Source organism: Nicotiana tomentosiformis, chromosome 6 (genome assembly GCF_000390325.3).
Source record: "Nicotiana tomentosiformis chromosome 6, ASM39032v3, whole genome shotgun sequence".
In the NCBI taxonomy this organism is placed as follows: Eukaryota; Viridiplantae; Streptophyta; class Magnoliopsida; order Solanales; family Solanaceae; genus Nicotiana; species Nicotiana tomentosiformis.
The window spans coordinates 72,812,545-72,828,747 of record NC_090817.1 but is presented as its reverse complement, the minus strand read 5'-3'; the positions used below and the strand labels follow the sequence as shown (position 1 = coordinate 72,828,747).

General features: G+C 38.3%; 2 long non-coding RNA genes across 2 annotated transcripts in view; one reads left to right on the top strand and one right to left on the bottom strand.

Moving 5' to 3' along the window:
* Window positions 1-16,203, top strand: part of LOC117278414 (uncharacterized) — a 41,861-nt gene that overhangs the window by 1,228 nt on the left and 24,430 nt on the right. The gene's annotated exons all lie outside the window — the stretch shown is intronic.
* Window positions 2,618-12,058, bottom strand: LOC138893338 (uncharacterized). The gene is made up of 3 exons (XR_011408657.1): window positions 12,028-12,058; window positions 11,255-11,346; window positions 2,618-2,876 (listed from the first exon to the last, which is right to left on the bottom strand). It is a non-coding gene; the product is annotated as an uncharacterized lncRNA (long non-coding RNA).

The following is a 16,203-nucleotide window of genomic DNA, read 5'->3' as shown; positions in this document are numbered from 1 at the left end:
GTGAAATGTTAAAATTCTTATTAGAAAAGAATTCATGTCAAATAAATATATGAATATCATAAAGGATACGTACGAAAAAGTTGTCATAAGTGTGAGAATCATAGTAGAAGACACGGATGAGTTCCTCCTTACATGGGTTTGTACCAGGCTTTGTGTTAAGCATGCACATATTTACCTTTGTTGTAGATGAGCTAACCACAATATTGCCAAGACCCAAATTTTCAACTAAGAGGGTCGTGATGGTGCCTAACACTGCTTGCTAGATAAGCCAAACTTAACGGAAATAAAGGATCAAAACTAGGCATAAAACATCATGATATCATAATAAAGGATAAAGCTTAGTAATGAATAACAACACTAGAATCAACAACCGTCTAAAACCTCCTAGAACTGGTGTCACTGAGTATATGAGCTTTTACAAATTATTAAATATAACGTTTGAAATTATAAATACACTATTTGGCACGAATAAACAATAGAAGGTCTAAAAGATGGGTGACAACAAGATCTGCGGACGAGAGTCCAGCACTACCTCGAGTTTCCTTAATCAAGCAAGCTAGTCCGTCCTCTGAGTACCACTAAGTCCGGTGCCAAAATCTACACAAGAAATGCAGAAGTGTACTATGAGTACAACCGACCCAATATACTCCGTAAGTGTCAAGTCTAACCCCGACGAGATAGTGACGAGACTAAGACAAGACACACATATAAACTTACGCAGTGATATAACGAGGAAAAATAATGAGAGATATAGCAAGAAGGGCAATAAAGGAAAATAGCTAGTACGAAAGCAAAATAAATAACGAGAAAGATAACGAGCGTAATAGCTAGACGTAATAATACTAGGGATAATGAAAGAAGCAACTAAGGAATGTAATGACTATAATTTTAAAATAACACCAAACAAGCATTTCACAACAACTCAAGTCAAAGAAATAGGCAAAGCAACCATGAAACAACATAGCCAAGTTCTCAATTAGTATAGTAAAAGCAAGGAATAAGAAATAGCAATCAAATGACACGGAGTCACCCTTCGTGTTTTTACTCCCAACCTCACAAGTACGGAAACACCCTTTGTGCATAATCACTCTTCTCACAAGAACGGAAACACCCTTCATGCAATAGTAATAATATAAAGAAGCACGGAAGCACCCTTCGTTCATAACCACTCTTTTTCACAAGCACAGAAACACCCTTCATCAATTTAGCACGGAAACACCCTTCATCAATTTACTCTTCCTCACCAAGTATAGACATATAAAGTAGTACCAAGCAAGATGGGACGCACAAATAATATCATGAAGAGTGATTGAACATAACTCGCCGTATGAAAATTAGTCACCACTTTTGCACCAATAGCAAAATCAACATTTCAATAGTCTTACTATGCAATATCACAACAGGCTCAACACCGCTATTAACAGAATAAGAACAATCAAAGATTCAATTTAATTAAACATGAAAGACATAATACATAAAGCAACTAGATGTAAAAAAACTAGTTCTACATGCATGCTTAACAAATAACAAACACTAGATTTAGGAATGAAAATCTATGAAAATTCTTGAAAATAAACCAAAACTAAATAAAATTTTCTAACCTTATAAGTTGGGATGAAAATCCTCTAAAATTCTCCTCAAATCATGACATAGGTCTCAAAAATGATGAAAAGTGACTAAATCCTGATTTTCAGCCCTTTATATACATGGACGTCATGTGTTCTTCGCATTCACGATGGCCAATGATCGACTGATCATCGCGTTTGGAAAGGTCTTCTCGCGTTCGCAAAGGCTGTCAGCCCCCAAGCCTCCGTGTTCGCGACACTGTTGTCGCATTCGCGATGAAGAAAGATCCACTAGCCCTAAGTGGCCAAGCCTACATGTTTGCAAATCGGTAGCCGCATTCGAAAAAGCCAATTCCCATCAGTCCATCGTGTCCACGAGCTCACCTTCGTGTTAACGTAGAGTAAAATCTTCCCATCCCAAATAACCCTTCGCGAACGCAAGACAAGCTCCGCGTTCGCGATGCACACCACACCAGCAGCAGATCAGCTGCTGCAATTTATGCAAAAATGCTGAAAACCACCCCAAAACTCACCTGGGCCCTTTGCGCCCCACCCCTAACATCCACACAAATATATAAACCTCATTCGAACACACTCGCAAGCTCAAAGCATCTAAATAACATCTGCAATTAAGAATCTAGCTTCAAAATTCAAAGATTTCAATGTTCATAAACTCACTTTTCCAACTTTTCATAATAAGCACTGAAACGGCCTCAGATCACCCGGGACCCCAATCAGATATGCGTACAAGTTCAAAATCATGATATGAACCTACCGAAATTGTCCAAACATCAATCGTTTACTAATAATGTTGACCGTGTTCAACTCCAATAACTCTTAAGTCTTAAAATCAAATTTTCTTTGAAAGAATTACCTTTAAACTTTCCGGAAATCAAAACGGACCACACATGCAAGTCATAAATCATTAAACTAGGCTATTCAAAGTCTTAAAATACGAAATGAAAAGCTAAAATTGTCACAACCTAATATCCATCTAGTCGTGATGATAGCTAACCCAACCCATTAGGTAAGCCAAATAACAACCAGCACAATTCAAATAACAATGATAAGAGTTAAGAAGTGAAATAATTGAATTTTATACAATAACCCAAGGATTGGTAGAATAAGTCATGAGCTACTAAGACTTTAGATTTGCAAAGCTGGTATGAAACAAAATTATAACCTCTATTTGAAATATACATAAACAGAACTCAAATCTAAAACTACCAAGGACAATGGAAGCCATGTCCAGACAACGGGTACATCTTCAATACCAACTCCCGCCATGCACAACAGCATTAGCTCCAAGATCTGCACACAAATTGCAGAAGTGTAGTATGAGTACAACCGATCCTATGTACTCAATAATTAACAAATCTAACCTTAGGTTGAAAGCAGTGATGAGCTCGGACGAAGGTCAGTGTCCAACACCAATTGCCAAAAACAACTCGTATAAAATAATTAGTACAATAATGGTAAATAACTCAAGAGATATTACGCTCAGCTCGTTCACATTTATGGAAAAGTAGACATGATTTTCAAGTATAACAGTCAAAGTCCAAATCTTACCACGGAAATCATTTAGATATGAGTTTATAAAAAAGAACTGTATTTTTCAATTCACAACATCAGATAAGACTTTTTGTTTACGAGTTAACATAAGAAAATACATCTTTATACCTACATGTCAATGTACATGTCAAGTCATCAAATGTCATATTACCATTTAGCATGAGGTAAAATACATCTATATGCCTACATGTCAAGTCATCAAATGTCATATTACCGTCTAGCATAAGAAAAATACATCTCTATGCCTATATGTCAGATATACATGTCATGTAAATAGTTTCATAATGATATCATCAAGTACACTCACTTTCAGCATACTCAAGGTGCCTGACTCAAATATCCCACTTCATCACACACAATCACTCAACATTGTACGGGTGCTTGGTTCAAAAGCCCCTCACCAAAGCACGTGTATATATCACTGTGGCTATGGCCACTGCTGGCATGTCATATTCCGAAGGGGCAAATCTTGCCCAAGCGCTAATCAAAAGCCAATATGGCCTATTGCAGCGTGCAACCTGATCCAAATAATAATAAAGCCAATATGGCCTGTTGCGGTGTGCAGCCCGATCCAAATAACAATAAAGCTAATTTGGCATATTGCGGCGTGCAACCCAATCCAAATATCTCTCAACAAGGTTCTAAGGCCCACCTACGTCATCAACCTCTTAAGTCTCAAGGGCTCACAATCTCATATCACTCAACCCATACAGTACCACATGTGGAAAACAACAACAACAACGTGTGATATAACAATGAATAATGAACAGAGACTGAGATACGATATGCAAATGAAGAATTATGACCGAGTGTATAACTACAGTTAAGTCAGATATATTAAAACAATAGAAATAGCCTCATTAGGTCTCAATGAAATAAACACATAGCCTAGACATGATTTCTAACATGAATCACAGCTCAAATAATCAAACAAGTAGGAAAAACAGGAATATAACAAGGTATGATAGCAAAACAAGTATGATAATAGTCTAAAAGTCAACTCAGATCATGATTACTCCGGTGCACGCCCACACATCTGTCACCTAACATGTGCAACATCCCAATACATCTCATATAACATGGTTTCCGGGGATAATTGCCCTCAAATTCAAGTTTAGATATGGTACTTACCTCGAACAAGCCAAATCAAATACCAAGCAAGCCAAATGACAATTTAGAAACTCCATCCCGCGCGAACCGACCTCCAAACGGCCCGAAACTAGCCAAAAGCAACTCAAATCATCAAATAATGCCATAGAAAATAAACCCAAACGATAAAGGTCGAATCTTTAATCAAATACTCAAAGTCAACCAAAAAGTGAACCCAGGCCCGCACCTCGGAACCCGACAAAACTCACAAGTTCTGGCAACTCATTTGAATACGAGTCCAACCATACTAATTTCACTCAAATCAGACTCTAAATCGATTTTCACATCTCAAATATTCAATTTAGAAAAGTTTAGACAAAACCCCCCAATTTATCTTTTAGAATCATAAATCAATTGTCAAAATTGAAGATGGAATCATGGAATATAATCAAAACCGAGTCAAAAATACTTACCCCAATTCATATGGTGAAAATCCTCTCAAATATCGCCCAAAACTGAGCTCCAAATCTCAAGTTGTAATAAAATGAACCAAAATTTCGATATATAAACTTCTGCCTAGGGATTTCCGCATTTGTGGACAAGACATGCACTTGCAAGCCCGCATTTGCGACTTCAACTTACCAGACCAAGAACCGCACCTTCGCAACTGCTACTGCATCTGCGAGACCGTAGAAGCACAAAATACTACCGCAGAAGCGAACAATTAATTCCAGCCTCAATCCCGCATCTGCGATCCATTTACCGCAGATGCGACCACCGAACCTGCGACCCTTCACCCGCAGAAGCGAAACACCTGACCATGCCAGAATCTCGCAGAGGCGACCCAAACCTCGTAGAAGTTGTACCCGTATCTGAGCTCCATTATGCGCAGATGCGAAACACCAAAACCAAATCTGCCCAAAAACATGAAAATGATCTGAAACTCACACGAGCCCATCGGGACCCCATCCGAACATACTAGCAAGCCCCAAAACATAACACATGCCTACTCGAAGCCTCAAATCACACCTAATAACATCAAAATTACGAATCGCATCTCGAATCAAACTTAATGAACTTTCAACTTCTAAGGCTCGTGTCGACCCACATCAAATCAATTCGGAATGACCTCAAATTTTGCACATAAGTTCCAAATGACATAACAAACCTATTCCAACTCTCAGAACAACAATCTGAACCCGATAACATCAAAGTCAAATCCCGGCCAAACTTATGAACATTTCAAACCTTCAAATTTTCAACTTTCACCAAATAGTGCCAAAGCCTTCTAGAACATCCAAATGCAATTTCAGGCATACGCCCAAGTCCAAAATCACCATCGGACCTAACAAAACCATATAAACTTCGATCCGAGGTCAAATACACAAAAATCAAACTTGATCAACTCTTCCAACTTAAAGCTTCGAAATTGAGAATTATTCTTCCAAATCAATCCCGGACCATTCAAAAACTAAAATCAGCAATACACGTAAGTCGTAATACACCATACGAAGTTACTCATAACCTCAAACTACCGAACCGAATGCAAATGCTCAAAACGACCGGTCGGGTCGTTACCTTCTCCCCCACTTAAACATACCTTCGTTCTCGAACGTGCCAATAGTCGTTCCAAAGCCATCAAATCGACATATAACCTCCCCGTACACATACCCGTGGGTGATCCCACATCACCCAATCGATATAAGCCTAACCGCATAACCTAGCTGAAAATCCTTACTTTAGCCTTAACCCACAACCTTGGAATCAAATCTCCAATATCCAGAATCCGTTACAAGACCTGATTCTCACATCTATACACTGTATAAGTATGAACAAGATATATCACGCCATAATCATAATACAGAAATGTAAACACATGATATACCACATAACTAAGATACTCGTAGCCATAGCTTCCAGCCATAATAGCTGCTCAATAACAAACCCAGTACCGGTAACAACCTCATATCAATTAAAACTTAGTTTTGAACCATCGTACACTGCCAGTGATGAAAGAGACACGTAGATACTCCTAACCACTCATCATATCAACGAGTCGTGGAGCTCTCTCTCATGATAAGAACCATAGCCAAATTCTAAGTTGACTAGAGACGTTATTCCTCCAAACATACCTTAATCAAATATGATAGCACTCATTCGAGGTTCAATAACCTCATCTCATCAAGTACAAGTTGGTTGGACAACATGCCACACCAGCACCACCTCGATCCACATAGTTGTTTTTTCCGCAACTTAAATCCAATTTTTTCCAAACTTTATATTTTATATCCAAACATCATATATAGTCATATTATGACTTTACACTCATTTGAATTATGATTAACAAGTCTCATATTCATTATAAGTCACCTTGGGACGCACACGGTGTAACAAATTCCATGTATATTGGGAGAAAATTACAGCTACATTTGACCTGATTTTTAGCACATTTATGAATGTAACTTGTGATGACCTTTGCCAACTTTTGTTCCAAAACTTGCTTGACTTTAAAATGTAATACACGACTATCATACGACTAAAAAAATTCATAACATAACCTTCTTATCATGTTAAGCACCCTATTTTTATCCCAAGAGTAAATGTTATAATATTCCCAACTTGTCGACTTTCGACGAAACTTATTTTCTTCAGTTTGTTTAGCTTTTAAGTCTTTCAGCCCTCTTGGTACTTGTTATTCATGATCTTAAAGATTTGTAACCTCTAAGGTAACATATTTAAATTACCTTATGTACTTTAAAAATGATCTCATGTCTGAGCTTACATCAATTGTCTTACGACGTACTTTTACGTACAAAAACATGGGGTGTAACATCATTCCCCCCTTTGGAACATTCGTCCTCGAATGCTGACTGATGTGCTTATCAGTCTCATAACCTATAGCTCTTACGGATACTTTAATATTGTCCTTGCTATCTAGGCATTGTTCTGTGAATAAATTCAAAGCCCAAGGCATTCCCCCATTTAGGCCTCTTTCTCACACTACGACTTGTGGTCGGAATCCTTTCAATCTCGTAAATGTTGCTACCTTCTATCATGCAACATGTACGACTCTGACTTTGTATATGCACCTATGTGACTCTTCTCTCCTTTTTCCTCCAGCTGTTAGCCAATCTCTATGCCACACTTTGTGAACATATACAAAACTATGACAAGCTGTCCCTCAGGGCATTTATAGGTGTACTGAAGTTCTTCTCTCGGTACTTTGTCGAACGTACGACCATTACTATATCTTGTTTCATAGCCTCGATTATATATGCTTATAACTTTAATACATCTAGGTCGGTTATACTATACCATAACACTTAGTTCAGTTTATTATTACCGAGGTCTTCTACCCTACTCCAGGTTATTCTCTAGCTGCTTATCCTGTATGTATAAATCTAAGTCCCTTAGTTCTTCTTCATTACTGTTCATCTTAAGAATGACGGCCTAATCTTATCTCATACTTTGTAACTTTTATCCATCTATTGTTGATTCACCTTAATGTTGATCCATAATCAACCATTGATAACTTGAAACCTCTTACGTAATACATTGTCACTAGGACTCACGTCTCATTGGGGAACATTTGAAGTGATTTGCCTGATCCACTTAGGGATGATACTATACTTCAATAACCATATTTCATAGCATCCTAACGTGATTCATCATATGGGTTCTAATCCCGTGCAATTCATGAAATCCCTTTTCTCAAAATCATTACTCAATCAAAGTCCTACACGTCATTCTCTTATCTATCACCATTATACCCTTATTTTACTACCAGGGCAACATTTCATCTCTTCTAATTGCTCCTAGTCTTAGACTCCTCTAAGTTCATTCAGGCTGTACCGAGCTTTCTATAACTTACGGAAGCCATCATCTCTCTTGTTTTGATGGGTTTAATCCCGAGGACTTACCTATTCTCATCATATTCTCACTCACCTTTTCTTATCCTTACTCCTATCTACCTAAAACTTTGTCGCTCTACCATACTTTAGCTTGCGACCTACACATATCTATTCATACTACTCGCAACCTTCCTTTAACTTGCTAGCACCATAGATTTCCTTTCGTGCCTTCTCAGTTGCCTTTAAACGTAAGCAATTACTTTTCCTGGTCGTTATGTCACTTGTTGCATGAATAAATGGTTTATCTCATTGCCCACGAATACTAGAATTTCCTATAACTCATATGATCTCAAATATCACCTTTTGATTTTTTTTTCTTCTTCCCGTTCATTAGCCACGATATGTGCCACTTTCTAATGGAGTGCATACAATGTTGTTGTGAGACTGTTGTTACAAGACCATTTATTCTTTATATCACTATGCTTAAGTTGAAGCCTTCTTCCTTATTTTTCCTCAGCTAGTCTTTCTTTGTAGTACTTAAGGGAGACCCTTTGACTCCTGTAAAGCTGCGAGCTTATTACATTGTATACCCTAAAGAATTTTTGATGTTATTACTTGTCTATAATTATCCTTAGTTATTTACCTCCGTGCCCTTGTGCTCGTAGGGTTGCTTATGAACTGAAATTTTTGACTGTCGTCCCAGTGGCACCGTATTTTATTTTCGTAACACTTATACGGTACCTTTAACAAGCCCAACTCCTATCTGAATATTTCTCAAGGATTACGACGTCATATATGCGAGACTGAATTCCCTATGTTGGGGTTCACTATGTTTATCTTGCACAATCTGCTGATTTGTCTGTATCCTCTTGTCTAGCCATAACTAGGCTCTTCCTGAATCAGCTACTAACTACTCGTTGGTCCATTCTCATATCTATATTCTGCGTAATCTCTCTTGGGTTATGTCATTTGTCTTAACTTACCCCTCACACTGGCTCCTTATGTATCAAGTGTTCATTTGTACTTATTTATCAATAACATCTAGTGTTGGAACCCTTACTGCCTCTCCCCCGCGTCGTGCTTGCATAATATTTTGGAGTCGTATCATATCCGTAGGATCTGAATAAATGCAATTGCATTCCTTTCACCTTTCTACCATATTCTTCCTTTACTATTCCATAGTTACCTGAACCACATAACTCCGACTTAATACCATATCACACCATCTTCCCCCTTTAGGGGAGTAATAACATTTAATGCTATGAAGATTTACCTATAAATGTTTTACCTCTTCACAATTGGCGTCTTTTCACATCTTCATGGACTCTTACTTGCATTGCGGTAACCCTTTTGTACCAGGGATACCTGAATTTCTTACGCACGAAGGTGACACCCAGTGTAACTGGCACACTTAGTCCCTTAAGCTTAACTCTGCTCATAGTGCTTGCTTTAGGGAACCGTCTTCCTGAATGACCTTTAAAGATTATTCTTTTGTTATCCATTCTATAATTGCCGGAACGCGATCTCTGAAATTATCACGATGTCAACTGTTATCAAATCCTCCGGTCTCTAATTCATGTTCGATTTTATCTTGTTTACTAGACCATGCTAATTTCTGTTACTATATAGGTCTGACTTAGCCTCTGGTAATCACGTTGGAGTCACCAACTCATTTCTCGAAATGAGGATATAACCTTTTGCCTGTACTCTTTTATTGTCTCAAGGCCTGTCACCTCTTGTCTTTTCCTTCACTTGACTATAGATTCTGTCATTGTGTCATAATTTGATTTATCGTTATCACCCATTTATCATATCTCACTCATAATGCTTCATTTACTGTCTTCTTATTCTCCTATCACTTTATTCTGAAAACTTTAACAAAACGTTCTTTCACTTTTAGCTCCCCCTGCTTCATCTCACTGGTTTTTCGGGATGCCTAACATTCTCTTTTTTTTACTAGGGGCGGGAGTCATACTAAGGTAAATATTTATCCCTTCTAAGATCCGCTGCCTATCTTCTGAAATTTCTGAACATTCTAGTATTCATATATGACTGTACTATTCTAGAATTCACCATCTGGGTGTCTCACAAGGCGATCTATTACCACATTTGCACTATCCTTCGTAAATGTTAGCTAATGGTAATAGTCCATCCACAATTTTGGGTTATTCTAATCCCAGCTGGATCCTGATATCCCATCCTTCTCCTAAACTATATTTGTTAGCTCTCATAGGGCATAACTGAGATGGGTGTGGCCAATTGTATATATCTCTGTTACTGTATTTCTTTGTCCGAATTGTAAATACTGATAATCTTTACTAACTGGGTACCTCATACCCTTCTTCACCTTGCTTCTTTTACTTGTTGAAACTTATATATACCTTCTGATTCTGTTATTGCTTTATACCATATAGGTGGATAGATATCCATGCCTTAGGGTTCCTTATCAATAACTTTACACGTCTTAGTACACACATGATCTGCTGAAGGCCTCAGATTTACTCTTCATAAGTATGATGCAAAATCGAGCTTCTCTTACTCAACTCTTCCACAAACACATTCAATCACTTACCAACTGTCTTTCTGGATGTAGGTATCATTATATTATGAATAAAATAGAATTTAGGAGTTTGAATTCTTACAACTGAGCTCTACCACACGATCTAGAGTAAGAAGAAAGAGTAGCAGTCCTAAATGCCCTGTAGCCTCCTTCTTATAAGTGTGATGCACAACACACCCATAAACAAGACTCTACTAGATACGGCTTGTAGACTCCCTAGGACAGATCTGCTCTGATACCACTTTTGTCATGACCCAAATCAGAGAGTTACGACGGGCACCCGGTGTCTTACTCAACCGAGTACCAACATAACGTATTTTTCTTATCACCCCATTATAGGTAAATGGGCCAGAAGGGCTACCATTAGATAACCAGAATAAAACATAAGGGAATACTAGACATAGGATGACCCAACATGATATAGAAACTTACACATGTGACATACGAGCCTATAAGGCCGACATGATCATTTGTACACTCAAAACACAGGCCGGTAAGGCCATACAAGTATCTATATACATGACATCTGTCTACAAGCCTCTAAGAATACATAAACATAATAAAGGCCGGGATAGGGCCCCACCATACCAATCAATACATGTCCAAATTATACTGACCAAATAGGCAACTTCAAAGCAATTAGAGTGCACCAACACTTTCTGCTGAGCTGATAGCCTACTAGGAGGACTGTCAACCTGTATATCGAGACCTGCGGGCATGAAATGCAGCGTCCTCAGATAAAAGGAATGTCAGTACAAATAAAGTACCGAGTATGTAAGGCATGAAATCAGTATATAAAAGACATGAAAAAAACATGGAGTAAAGGACTCAACCTGTAAGTCTGAATAGCTCTGTGAATCATGAAACATTTATAATGTCATGCATGTGCGTATAAATGTCATATCATGCATATGTATATGCGTACATAAAATCATCAAGCCTCTGAGCGCAACCCATCATATCATCTCGGCCTCTGTGGGTGAAATTATCATCGTATACCAGCTGATCAAGTGGTGGTGCATATATAACGCCGTAACCTTTTCACATACCCCATATAAATATAATATACGCGTATATAACGTCATTTAGTCATGCGTAAATATACATGTATAAATGAATGGAATGCATAAGGAGTAAGTCAATAAGATCTCTCGAGATGTCAACAGATCAATATGCCTTAGGTTAATATCATGAAATAAACTTTATCAACTTATGTATTTTCTGAGACCCATGAACATGCGATATAATAATAGGACACATGGGGAATCAAGAACCTAGGCACCCCTAGCACTTCTAAGAATAAAGTCAATCGTGAAAGTTCTGCATTTGCTTGTTTTGATTGTATCATATGGATCATGCCAAAAGAAAAGAAGGGATAGCCTTAACATACCTTATAGAAATATGTCCAATAACAATGCTAAACTCATCTCACTGCACCATAATCTATAACAATGTCAGTGAAGCTATTGTCATGTTATGAATGACTCTCTCATTTATAAATAAAGTAACTTAATCTGTAACAAAAAAGGGCAGTATATCCCCTGATTTTACTGCTCCCTCAAGCCTACTATAGGTGAGACAACAACACAATACAATCAGCAACTCAAAAACAACTTAACTATAATTTGGGACATTTAATACAACAAAAACTCCAAATATACCATAACACACCCAATCAACAAGTTATCAAGTAGCTTGAAACTGCAACGACGAGCGACCAAACTACTACCCTACCGCATGTGGCATTTATCCACGCCCTTTATCCTTAAAAACTCCATAAATTAGCAGCACAAGAGGCCAACATGAGTGGACTACAAAATAATTCACTAAAAGTGAAATAAATATTCGAACTCACGGCTTTCGATCACCGTCCTGTGCGTTCTAACTATTAGGAAACGAATTTATCAACCTTCCTTGATATTTAAAAGCTTAATTACAGAAAGTAGGCATTTTCTTAACTATGAAGTACCTTCCAAAACTCAAACTACAAAGAAAAAGAGATGTGATATAACGATACTTACGTCGTAGGGATCGTTCTAATGTTATCGCTTCTTGATTTCGTACATGGGATGTTAATCTTCTTTGAAACCCTTGTAGAGAGCTTAAAGGTACGTTTATGATCTTATTTTGGTCGTGTTATGTGGAAAAATGAATAAAGAGACGACATAAGGGATATATATATCCACTTTTGAAAAGTTAAAAAGATGCTAGCTTGGCACCTTAACATTGGCCCTTCTTCCGACGCTTGTATCTTTTTATCCGGATGTCGTATCAACAAATGGTTAAGAGCTTGGAAACTAAATTCCAAGACCTTTAATTTGGTATATAATATGTCCCAAAATACCTCATATAACACACGAAATGTATTGCTCAAAAAGCTTTATTATAAGGCAAATCCTTAGTCGGTTTTTCCGCAACTTAAATCCGATTTTTTTCAAACTTTATATTTTGTACCCAAATATCATATATGGTCATATTATGACTTTACACTCATTTGAATCATGATTAACAAGTCTCATATTCATTATACGTCACCTTGGGATGCACAAGGTGTAACAAATTCCAAGTATATTGGGAGAAAATTGCAGCTACATTTGACCTAATTTTCAGCACATTTATGAATGTAACTTGTGATGACCTTTACCAAATTTTGTTCCAAAACTCGCTTGACTTTAAAATGTAATACATGACTATCATATGACTAAAGTAACTCATAGCATAACCTCCTTATCATGTTAAGAACCCTATTCTTATCCCAAGAGTACATGTTATAATATTTCCAACTTGTCGACTTTCAACAAAACTTATTTTCTTCAGTTTGTTTAGCTTCTAAGTCTTTCAGCCCTCTTGGTACTTGTTATTCATGATATTAAAGATTTGTAACCTCCAAGGTAACTTGATTAACTTACCTTATGTACTTTCAAAAATGACCTCATGTTTGAGCTTACATCAATTGTCTTACGATGTACTCTTACGTACGAAAACATGGGGTGTAACAGAATGACTAATACGCTGCACCTATACGATCTTCACGTGGGATATGCTCCCACAACCTTCCGCACCAGGTAGTCAAATCTGAACATCAATGGATATCGACCATGCTATTTCTATAGGGCAAGTCAAGCATCTACATTTCAATACCCAACACTTCTTCCACAACCCAACCATTCTCAGGCTGCCCAAAAATAGTGGCAGCATACTCTAAACATCTGAAATCCTCCCCTGCTCCTCCGAGCTCATGACATTCATATCAAAACCGAACCGCAACCTTGATCCTCAACTTCCAACTTCCATACCGCTCACTTCACCTATCATTCCGCTACACGAGAGTACAAGAATTTCATCATAACCCCTGAACCACCAATAAAATAAACACTTCATCGGCTAGATCCCTTTTCACTCAACTCATTTCGGAAGAATAATTGCAACACACAACCGAATTCCCATAATCACAGAAAAATGCAAACCTCAAGTTGTAGTCTAAACTGCCATAACTCTTCCGGAATCCATTTACACATAACAGAACCTTCAGAATCAAATACTTCCAAATCAATCAAATCACGGAGGCTGTCACGCCCGCACATACGACTATGAATCACCTGTATAGACTTAACACACTGAAGGAACTGATCATTTCCACAACATGCTGATTCAAACCATTACGAACTGACTCAACTTCTTCCAACTTATTCTTAACTTGCCTTTGAAATAATAGTTTTATTCAAACACATAACGTACCTCAAACAACACTCATCCCGAGTGACCCAAATCACGAGATCACATCGTTTTAATACCCATCTGCTATCTCATACCCTCCTTATGCACTCAACTAATACACCCGTGCTGAAAGACCTCTTGCGAATCCGAAGCTATTTCTTCAATTTCTCTAACACTGCACCGTAAACCCAATGATAACATAGAAATTCCCCAAGTATTTTTCACATTCTACTGCAAAACCCAGCCCTCAGCCACATAACGAACCCAAATCTTTAAATACCGCACTTTAGTCCTTGAACCCACTAGAACCATTGTTGAGAGACTACCCATTCTGACCTGGTCCCGAATATGTAGCCAAACTCTAGTGCTCTGCTAGCACATGAACACTTCCAAAGAAAAAACCAGATGAATTCTTTTCCTTGCACATCACATCCACAAGAAGCATATATTCTTAATCATCCCCAACACCTGCACATGAATCGATAAGGCGAAATGTAACACATATACGTCAAATTCCTTGTCGAAAATACCATTAATGGTTTTCTCCTCTTGGTCATAAGTAATCCACCAATGCACCGAAAATAGGAAACTACACAGGCACACAACCACGTGACCCAATTATAGATGGTGGGCTCCCACACTTAGCTTTACACTGTAATCACATAGATCTAGACCCCACAATGACTTCTTCTTTCCAGTTACCATGACCCTACACCATTACTCGACCAACTTCTCGCAAGCTATCGTTGCACCAATCATAACACAACTCGAATTATCAGCCACCACCACACACTCAACCTCCTAGGTGTCATACCGTCTTCTTCGAGCGACCCAAGCTCATATCGTAGTACATGCACCCATGCTGGGCAGAAAGTAGAACTTTCATAGGAACCTCATCTAAACCACGCAACCGCTAACATACTCACAGGAGGTAGCCCACATGTGTACCCTCATATCGACCTCCTTCAACATCATTGCTATAGTTACATCCATCATGAAATCAATTAATCTCCCTGGGTCCACACTGATCCGCCGGCCATAAGGATCTTTTCATTCATTAACATTACCCGAAGGTCCAACAATATGTTTGAAACTCGAGCCGTACTACATCCAAAACAATGATCTAATACTCACTCCTACCTTCCAATCAAGCCCTTCTCGTCACATTCCAGATTCCTAAGCACAGAAACCACCTCAGAGATCATCTCCATCAAACCATCGACACTGGAAATGCTGATTCGATCCTGATGTCACAACGCACAACCATCTCTGATAACTTCTTGTTAGGTTCCATCTCACAACACCATGCCCAGAGGCAAACAAATAAAGACCAACATGCCGATGAGCCTCAATGCATTCAATCAAGGATGGCGATACCACAATATTGATAAGAATCCCACTAAATTCGAAAATATCAAATCTCAACCGTAGGCAACAGCAACACTGGGACAAAATGACAGAACACCCCTCCACAAGGCGACAGTAATAGCCCACTTGAATACGCATAGAGAAACATCCTGCACCATATCTGCAGTACCATTACAGCTCCTCGATGCCTAATTGATAACAAGTGCTCAACATTGTATAAGAATGAGTAGAAATGAAATAAAGGCATAAGGTTCAATGGAATCAAATCGCATGACGAGGAATCAAGAAGGGAAGTACTCCTAACATCCCTGTAGCCTCTCGAAGATAAGTACATACGTCTCCGTACTGATCAACAAGACTCTACTAGACTCGCTCATGACTCCTGAAACCCAAGTGAAGCTAGCGCTATGATACCAAGCTATCTCGACCAAAAATCTACTATAGGCCGTGATGGCGTCCAACGTTGCCGTTAGGCAAGCGA